The following is a 10,386-nucleotide window of genomic DNA, read 5'->3' on the forward strand; positions in this document are numbered from 1 at the left end:
CTGTATATGAAGAAAGTCTGGATTGCTTGAAGTTGAGCCGGCCTCGACTAGTAAAGGAAACTCTGACCGTCAACCACCACTCCCTAGTAGTGCGAGAAGAAGTGCTCGTAGTAATCAACTTGTCTCTGACACACCCTTGTGAATAATAATGTTGGTATTTGTTAAGCGCTTACTATGTGCCGAGCACTGTTCTAAGCGGTGGGATAGACACAGGCGCACAGCCGTGAAGTTTTCTATAACAGAAGGTAGAAGTTAATCCCACCCCTCAGGGTCGCATCTGGAGAGTTTCCAGTCCTCTACCAGTCTCCGCTATGGGAGGGAGAGTCAAGCAGAGGCCTTTCCATTCCATTCCTAGTTTGGCCAGTGGCTAGCGAGTGGCAGGCAATCTGCTACAGGTCAAAACTCACCCGTGTTGGACAGCAGTGGCATGGGACAGAGTCGAGGGCTGAGACATTTTTACCTCACGGAAGGAGACGATGGTAAACCGCTTCCATATTTTTATTGAGAAAACTCTGTGGATCCACTATCAGAACGATTGCAGGTGGAAGTGGGGCGTTCTGGGAGAGTTGTGTCTTTGGCATCGCTGTGGGTCGGATACGACTCGACAGCATAAGACGACAACAATTTATTGAGCACTTACTGTGTGCAGAGCACTGTACTTAGTGCTTGGGAGACTACAATATAACAAACGTGGTAGACACGTTCCCTGCCCACAAGGAGCTCACAGTCAGTCTAGAAAGGGTTGGAATTCCTTATAACATCTGTCAGAGTATTTCTGACAGAGATGCGATGCCGACAGCCGAGGCAGAGAACATGTCCAGTGAGCAACGTGGCTCAGTGGAAAGAGGCCGGGCTTGGGAGCCAGAGGTCATGGGTTTGAATTCCGCCTCTGCCACTTGTCAGCTGACTGTGGGAAAGTCACTTCACTTCTCTGTGCCTCAGTTACCTCGTCTGTAAAACGGGGATTAACTGTGAGCCTCATGTGGGACAACCTGATTACCCTGCATCTACCCCAGCGCTTAGAACAGTGTTCTGCACATAGTAAGCGCTTAACAAATACCAACATTATTATTAACTCCATTATATTGTTCTCTCCCAAGCGTTTAGTCCAGTGCACACAGAAAGAGCTCAATAAATACCACTGATTGGTTGATCGATCGATTGATTGATTGAAGAACCCCAGAACTATTCCTTCCCAGTAGGATTGAGCTGGTGGTTTTATGCTTCTTGTCTTTCCTGGTGCCTGTCTTCTGCCTGCTCTGGAATATGAGACTGCCATCGCCCTGGCACTGTGTGAGAATCATTTTCCAAATACTACCCCCATCATTTTCCAAATACTACGCCCCTGAGCTCAACTTTGCTTCCCATTTAATGTCACCACACACCTACTATTATTACTGTAGCCCCAGTAACCAGTTCACATAATAAAATGGCAACTGAACTTGCGGCCCACCCCAAAAGCTTAGCTTCTGACCCCAGTGAAGCAGCATGGCTTAGTGGAAAGAGCATGAGCTTGGGAGTCAGAGGTCATGGGTTCCGATCCCGGTTCCGCCACTTGTCCGCTGTGAGATTTTGGACAAGTCACTTAACTTCTCTGGGCCTCAGTTACCTCATCTGTAAAATGGGGATGAAGACTGTGAGCCCCATGTGGTACAACCTTATTCCCTTGTATCTACTCCAGTGCTTAGAACAGTGCCTGGCACGTAGTAAGCGTTTATCAAATACCATCATCATTATTATTACTACACTGCCTCTGTCACTGCACAGAACACACTCTAGAAACAGTGTGGCCTAGTAGAAAGAGCACTGGCCTAGGAGTCAGAGGACCTGGGTTCTGATTCCGACTCTCCCACTTGTCTGCTGTGTGACGTGTGGCAAAGCACTTCACTTCTCTGTGCCTCAGTTTCGTCATCTGTGATTAAGACTGTGAGCCCTGTGAGGGGCAGGGACTGAGTCCAGCCTGATTATCTTGGTACAGTGCCTGCACGTAGTAAGCGCTTAACAAATTCATTCATTCGATTCAGTCAATCATATTTATTAAGCACTGACTATGTGCAAAGCGGTTGGGAGAGTACAATATAAGTACAAAAACAGACACATTCCCTGCCCACAACAAGCTCACAGTCTGAAGGACAAGTTCACCACAATTATTATTATTAACTTCCGTTTCTCTCATTAAAACTCCTGGCATAATACCGGTCTTTACTCTGTGACTTGGCAAGATGGATAATGATGAACTATTCTGGAAAATCTCGTTCTTCGATTCCTAGCGGACAAGAGCCAACGTGTAATAAGATTACAGCTAAGGGCCCCTGTTTGCCCCAAGGCTGTCAGTTATCCTCTGTCAGCATCCCGCGTCTGCTACCGTTCCTCGGTGCATGTTTAGGCTAGCTGCATCTCTGCCAGGTCCGTCACCGATACCTTTTCTTTGCTGATTTTCACCTTCAAAAATAGATAAAAATCAGATACGTAGGGAGCTGTGAGGAGAGAGTCAGGACAGAAGCTTTGGGAATATCAATCAATCAATAATATTTATTGAGCGCTTACTGTGTGCAGAGCATCAAACTAGGCGTTTGGGAGAGAGTATAGTGTAGACACATTCCCTGTCACAAGGAACTTAGAGTCTAGAGATGATTTTACAGTCTAGAAAGGAGACTGGGATGGTCTCCGTCTCTGCCTTCTTGCTCAGCTCCATGTCACCTCATCAACCGACCGCTTCCCACCTTTCTTCCCAGCTTGACTCCTCGATGTTCCCTTGGCTCTGGCCAAGGGAGGTTTCCCGGACTCCCATTTTGTTTTCTGACATCTACACCGTGCTTAGCAGAGTGCGTGACACACAGTAAACGTTTATCAAACACCACTATTCTTCTTTCCTTCTTCTCATTTCTCTCAGCGGCCTACTTTCTGTGCAGGCTTCCTCCTCCATTACAGCTTTTCCATCTTATTCCTTCACCAAGCAGCCCGCCGTGGCTGTTTCTTCTAACTAAGCATTGGTACGGGAAATGACTGGAGCTAGTTTCCCAGGACCCGGGGATCCTGCTTCTTGTGGATGTGTTGAAGCTGGGCTGCAGCCTCTCTCTCCATAACTGTAATTTTATTGATTCACATTACTACCTGTTTATTTGTCTTGATGTCTGTCTCCCGCACCTCCCCAGACTGTGAGCTCATCGTGGGCAGGGACTGTCACTTTTTATTGCTGTATTTTATTGCTTCCCAAGCGCTCAGTACAGTGCCCTACACACAGTAAGTGCTTAATAAATACGATTGAATGAATGTATCATCATCATCCCCATCGTCATCGATAGTATTTATTGAGAGCTTACTGTGCACAGAGCACTACATTAAACACTTGGGAGAGTACGATACAACGTAGTTGGCAGCCGTGTTCCCTGCCCACGCTGAGAAGCAGCACGGCCTAGTTGATAGAGCACGGGCCTGTAAGTCAGAAGGACCTGGGTTAATAATAATAATAAATATGGTATTTGTTAAGTGCTTACTATATGCCAGGCACTGTACTAAGCTCTGGGGTGGATACAAGCAAAGCGGGTTGGTCGCAGTCCTTGTCCCACAGGGGGCTCACAGTCTCAATCCCCATTTTACAGATGCGGAAACTGAGGCCCAGAGAAGTGACTTACCCTAGGTCACACAGCAGACAAGTGGCAGAGCCGGGATTAGAACCCATGACCTTCTGACTCCCAGGCCCGTGCTCTATCCACGGACCATGTTGCTTCTCCTTCTATTCCCGGCTCTGCCGCTTATCTGCTGTGTAACCTTGGGCAAGTCATTTCACTTCTCTGTGCCTCAGCTGCGTCATCTGTCAAAGGCGGATTAAGACTGTGAGCCCCATGTGGGACATGGACTGTGTTCCAACCTTTTAGCTTAGAATGTACAGTGCCTGGCACATAGTAAGCGCTTAATAAATACCACCATTATTACAGTGCCTGGCACATAATAAACGCTTAATAAATGCCATCAAAAATAAAAATGAGCTTTACTAGCCAGTGAAGCCCTGGAGCCCAGAGGGAGACTCCTAGGACTAGGATGTCTCGCTCCTGTTCTCCTGTCTGCCCCCGGCTTATCTGGTGTGGGGGGTAGGGGAGCGACCCTGTTCCGTGAGGATAAGAGTGGGTTACCCCGAAGCCACCGTGAGAAGGCTGGGACAGTTCTGACTGTTCCTAACAGGGGTGGCTCTGCTTGAACAGGGAGGAGCCCCAAACCCATATCCCTCCAGGCATTGCTTCTCTTCTGGTTGACTTGAGGTTTTTCCGACTTGGCCCAGTCATTTCTTTCACCGTGTCACCGCTCCCCTGCATTAGACATGTATGTATGTGTATTTGTGCCGGAGGGGTTCTCCTATAAGGACCCTGGCTTATTAAATGTCCTTACAACTCTTCCCCGTGCTCAGCATAGGGCTTAGCCCAGAGAAAATACTCCAAAACGGTCAGAAATAAGCAAACTGACAAGTAAATAAATGCAGTGATCTCTCCACTATTTGGTTCTAGTTTATCTGTGATGTGATTATCTGAACCATCCCCCACAGGGGGTGGGAATTTTCAAGGATGGAGGGTTCTTGTAGTCACTTGCTACCTGGATTCCTACTTCTCAGGGTGGGCAGTCAGAGTCCTGCTGCAAGGGGTGAGGCAGTTGCCAGGGGCCGACACCACCAAGCTGCTTCCTTTAGTTCAAGATGTTGCACTAAGTGTTCTGATCTAGAGTGTTGTATTACTTAAATTACTGATGGTCCTGAGCTGAACTGTACTTTCCCAGCATTTAGTACCGTGCTCTGCACATAGTAAGCACTCAATAAATACGATTGAATGAATAAATAATCCCCAGAGGAGGGATTGGCTTTTTTTTTTTTTGTATTTGCTAAGCACTTACTACATCCATTCATCCATTCACTGAATCGTATTTATGCGGAGCACTGTAGTAAACACTGGGATAGAGACAAATAATCAGGTTGGACACAGTCCATGTTCCCCGGGGGCTTAAAGTCTCAATTCCCATTTTGCAGATGAAGTCACTGAGGCACAGGGAAGTGACTTGCCCCAAAGTGACACAGCAGATATGTGGCAGACCTGAGATTATTATTGTTGTTATTATCAGTGGTGTTGGTAATAATAATTATGGCACTTGTTAAGCACTTACTATGTGCTAAGCACTGTTCTGAGCACTGGGGTAGATACAAGGTAAGCACGTTGGACACAGTCCCTTCCCACATGGGGCTCACGTTCTTAATCCCCATTTCACAGCTGAGGTAACTGAGGCCCAGAGAAGTGTGACTTGCCCAAGGTCACACAGCAGACAGATGGCTGAGCCGGCATAAGAATCCATGTCTTTCTGACTCCCAGGCCCGTGCTTTATAATTCTACTAATATTATGCACTTAACTATATGTCAAGCACTATTCTAAGCCCTGGGGAAGACCCAAGAAAAACAGGTCAGACACAGTCCCTGTCTCATGTAGGGCCAGTCTTAATCCCCATTTTGAACTTGAGAAAACCGAAGCAAAGAGGAGTGAAGTGATTTGCCCAAGGTGGCAGAACTGGGATTAGAACCCAGGGAACTGGGATTAGAACCCAGGTCCTGTGACTCCCAGGCCCGTGCTCTATCCACTGTGCCAAACTGCTTCTTACTCATTTGACAGTTGTCCAAACCCATCTTCCCCAGAGTCCAGGTGTAAAGTCAGAGGAATTATGCAGTCCAGAGCCAAGGATTTGTGCAAATAAATATCACTAAAGAAAATCGATTGGTTTTGCGTGGAAGAATTTTAACCTCACTGTGAATTTGAGCTTGCCAAGGGTTCAAGGAATCTCAGAAGGAGTTAAAGCAAGCCCTGGTCCAGTCTCGTTGCCTGATGACCTTTACCAAACCAACTTCTAACCTGAACACCAACTGAGAAAGTGGGGATGGCAGAGAAAGGAGTCCTTTCTGGGTCTTCACATCCTTTAGACCATAACCTTCTTGTGGGCAGAGAACATGCCTACCAACTCTGTTGTAGTATATTCTTCTAAGCTCTGTGTGACCTTGGACAAGTCACTTTACTTCTCTGTGCCTTAATTTCCTCATCTTTAAGATGGAGATTTAATACCTGCTCTCCCTCTTAACTCAGACTGTGACCTCCACTTAATTACCTTACATAATAATAATATTTGTTAAGCGCTTATTATGTGCCGGGCACCGTATTAAGCTCTGGGGTAGATATAGGGTTATTGGGTTGGACACAGTCCCGGTCCCACATTGGACTCAAGTCTTCATCCCCATTTTACAGGTGAGGTAACTGAGACAGAGAGGAAGTGAAGTGACTTACCCAATGTCACACAGCAGACTAGTGGAGGATGCAGAATTAGAACCCATGACCTTCTGACTCCCAGGCCCTGCGGGAGGACACTGTACTAGGTACAATGGGGGCTCCCTGCCCTTGAGAAACCTGCAGTCCTAATGAGAGAATAGGACACAGGCACAAATATACAACATAACACCTATCAGTAATGAATAATAATGATAATAATAATGAAAGGCTATTTGTTAAGCATTTACGACATGTCAGTCCCTGTTTCCAGTGCTGGGTTAGATACAAGATGATTTGGTTGGACGTTGTATCTACCCCAGCGCTTAATACAGTGATCTGCGCACAGTAAGCGCTCAGTAAATACTATTGATTGACTGATTGATCCCAACACAGGCTCTGTGGATTGGTCTCCAGGCACATCCAATTCCTCAGAATTCCAACTTGTTGAGTCAAAGGGAAGTTCAAGTACAGGAACGGAAATAATTCCAGGTGGTACCACCAGCTGTGAAAAGGTTTTACCAAATTACCCAGAATTGTGTAGTTCATCCATTATAGATGAGCAAAACAGTCGTTTAAATGTATTTATGTATGTATTCATGTATTATATATTTATGTATGTATTTATAATGTATTTATGTATTATATATTTATGTATGTATTTATATTGAGTAAGAGAGGTTCCATAATAAGGTAAATAACTTATAATCATAATAATAACTCTGTTATTTGTTAAGCACTTATTATGTGCCAAGCACTATACTAAGCCCCGGGGTAGATACAAGGTAATTTAGTTTGGATTCTGCACCATCATGCAAGGGACTCACAATCTGAGCAGGAGGCAGAACAGGTATTGAATCCCCACTTTACAGATGAGGAAACTAAGGCCCAGAGAAGTGAAGTGGCTTGCCCAAAGTCACACAGCAGGCAAGCTTCAGAGGTGGCATTTAGACTGTAAGCCCGTCAACGGGCAGGGATAGTCTCTATCTGTTGCCAAACTGTACATTCCAAGCACTTAGTACAGTGTTCTGCACATAGTAAGCGCTCAATAAATATTATTGAATGAATGGATTTGAACCCAAGTCAAATGGTTCCTTGGCCGCTGCTCATTTCACGAGACCTCACTGTTTCTCTACTCATTTTACTTCCTTGGAAGAGAAATAAATGTGCTGGCTTAGCGGCCCACCTGGTGCAGAGAAAGCCCCCTCTCCCCATTCCCTCCCTCCACTTTTCAGGCTCTCCTGCTCCTCCCTTTCACCTTTTTAAACTTTACCTCCTCTCCCTGCTGCCCTTCAGCACTTTAAAAATTGCTTCCTTGTTTCCTCACAACTTCCTTGCCCCACCACTCCTACCGCCAACACTTTGGGAGCTCAGAAGGGGGTAGCGCTGAAAAAGCAAAACCAACGTGTTGTAAAACTGAAACTAAGGGTTAATTTAAGAATGGTATAGATGCTATCCACAGCATCATCATCATTATTAGCGCAGCCTGGCTGAGTAAAAAGAGGCTGGGCTTGGGAGTCATAGGTCATGGGTTCTAATCCCCGCTCCGCTGCTTGTCAGCTGTGTGATCTTAAGCAAGTCACTTAACTTCTCTGTGCCTGTTACCTCAGGGACCTCATCTGTAAAATAGGGATGAAGACTGTAAGCCCTACGTGGGACAACCTGATTATCTTGTATCTACCCCAGCACTTAGAACAGTGCTTGGTACATGGTAAGCACTTGACAAATACCAACATTATTATTATTATTATTAATTATTATTAAATTTGTTAAGCACTTACTATGTGCCAACCACTTTTTTAAGCACTGGGGTGCTACATACAATTTAATCAGTTTGGACACGGTCCTTTTTCTACATGGGGCTCACAAGTCTCAGTAGGAGGGAATAGGATTTAATCTCCATTTTACAAATGAGGTAACTGAGGCACAGAGAAGTTAAGTGATTTGACCAAGGTCACACAGCAGAAACATGGCAGAGCTGGGATTGGAACCCAGGCCTTCTAGTTTCCGGACTCGTGTTCTCTTTCTAGGCCCCGCTACTTCTCAGTGGTACTGTTTGAGCACTTAGCGTGGGTAGAGCACTGTATACACTACAACAGAGTTGGTAGACTCTGTTAGAGTTAGAGAAGCAGCATGGCTTAGTGGAAAGAGCCCGGGCTGGAGAGTTAGAGGTCGTGGGTTCTAATCCTGTCTCTGCCTCTTGTCTGCTGTGTGACCTTGGGCAAGTCCCTTAACTTCTCTGTGCCTCAGTTACCTCATCCGTAAACAATGGATATGTCTGTAAGCGCTGTGCGGGCCGTGAATAAAGGGAGCAAGTTAGAGTGACAACATAGTGGAAGAAAAGGAAAAAGGGGCTTCTATAGGACCCCTTGGAGGAGATGTGCCTTCAATAAGGCTTTGAAGGTGGGAAGAGTTGTTGTTTGTTAGATATGAGGAGGGAGGGTTTTCCAGGCCAGAGGCAGGACTTGGGCAAGAGGTTGTGGGCAACCTAGGTGAGACCTAGGAACGGTGAGTAGGTTTGGTATTAGAGGAGCAAAGTGTGCAGCCTGGTTTTAGTAGGAGAGAAGCCGGGTCAGGTAGAAGGGCAAGGTGATGGACTGCTTTATAGCTGATGATGCCGAGGTGGATGGGCAACCCCTGGAGGATCTTGAGGAGTGGGGAGACAGACTGAACGTTTTTTGTAGAAAAACGATCTGGGCAGCAGAATAAAGTATGGACTGGAGGGGAGGAGAGACAAGAAGCAGAGAGGTCAGCCAGAAGGCTGAGACAGTAATCGAAAGGGGAGAGGATAAATGCTTAGACAAAAGTAGTAGCAGACAAGGGGCAGAGCTGGGATTAGAACCCAGGTCCTCCTCACTTCCAGGCCCCATGCTCTTTCCACCAGATCATGCTGCTTCAAATTAAACAGATGTGTCTGAACCTCCCTGATGACTCTTTTCTACCTGACAATCAATTAACCCACTTCCCCACCTCCCACCCCGTTTAAACCTCTCTTCTTTTTAGTTGCCCTATTTCCCTAAGGTTCCCTGCACCCCCCTCAGCCCCACCTCCCGGCTTGGGCCCCCTGGGCTAGTGCCATAAAAGGAGGGTAGTGTTGGCAAGTCGAAATCCATGTGAGATAGAGCTGAAACGGGACATATATTTAGAAAAGTTGCAAGTGCCCATACGTGTTGTCGAAACATCTAAAGTGGAGCATTGCCTGCAGAGTGATATGTGTCCTAAGAGCAAATTCCCTCAGCAGAGAGCTTGTGAAAAGAAAAATAAGTCAGCTCAGAGCACCATACTTAACATACAGCCCCAAATATTTCCTTCCATTCCAAAATGCAAAAGAAAGCCAGGAGCAGATAAGGAGGTACAACCAGCAAAAGAATATAATCACGCGAGAAGCAACATGGCTTAGTGGAAAGAGCCCAGGCTTGGGAGTCAGAGTTTATGAGTTCTAATCCCGACTCCAGCACTTATCAGCTGTGTGACTCTGGGCAAGTCACTTAACTTCTCTGTACCTCAGTTACCTCATCTGTAAAATGGGGATGAAGACTGTGAGCCCCATGTGGGACAACCTGATTACCTTATGTCTACCCCAGTGCTTAGAACAGTGCTTGGCACATAGTAAGTGCTTAACAGATAGCATCATCATCATTATCATCCTTCTATCCACTGCGTTTTACATGCCAGACTCTCTCCATCTGACCTATTGATGATTTAGCAGTAGCAGAGAGGCCCGGGGGTAGCAGAGAGGCCCGGGGGATGTTGGGAGAAGGGCAGTTTAAATGTTTTAAAACTTCCACTTACCAGCTTTGAGTGGGAGGTTTTAAATTTAAGTAGAGAAGCACTGTGGCTAGAGAAGCAGCGTGGCTCAGTGGAAAGAGCATGGGCTTTGGAGTCAGAGGTCATGAGTTCAAATCCCAGCTCTGCCACTTGTCAGCTGTGTGACTGTGGGCAAGTCACTTCACTTCTCTGTGCCTCAGTTCCCTCATCTGTCAAATGGGGATGAAGACTGTGAGCCCCACGTGGGACAACCTGATTCCCCTGTGTCTACCTCAGCACTTAGAACAGTGCTCTGCACATAGTAAGCGCTTAACAAATACCAACATTAAG

The 10,386-nt window shown here is 46.3% G+C and overlaps 1 non-coding gene across 1 annotated transcript; it reads left to right on the forward strand.

Annotated features, from left to right (window-relative positions):
* Positions 1–259: 259 nt before the first annotated feature.
* LOC114810942 lies at positions 260–397 on the forward strand. Its single transcript, XR_003758631.1, has one exon. It is a non-coding gene; the product is annotated as a small nucleolar RNA SNORA7 (small nucleolar RNA).
* Positions 398–10,386: the final 9,989 nt, after the last annotated feature.

This window comes from Ornithorhynchus anatinus, chromosome 3 (genome assembly GCF_004115215.2).
Source record: "Ornithorhynchus anatinus isolate Pmale09 chromosome 3, mOrnAna1.pri.v4, whole genome shotgun sequence".
In the NCBI taxonomy this organism is placed as follows: Eukaryota; Metazoa; Chordata; class Mammalia; order Monotremata; family Ornithorhynchidae; genus Ornithorhynchus; species Ornithorhynchus anatinus.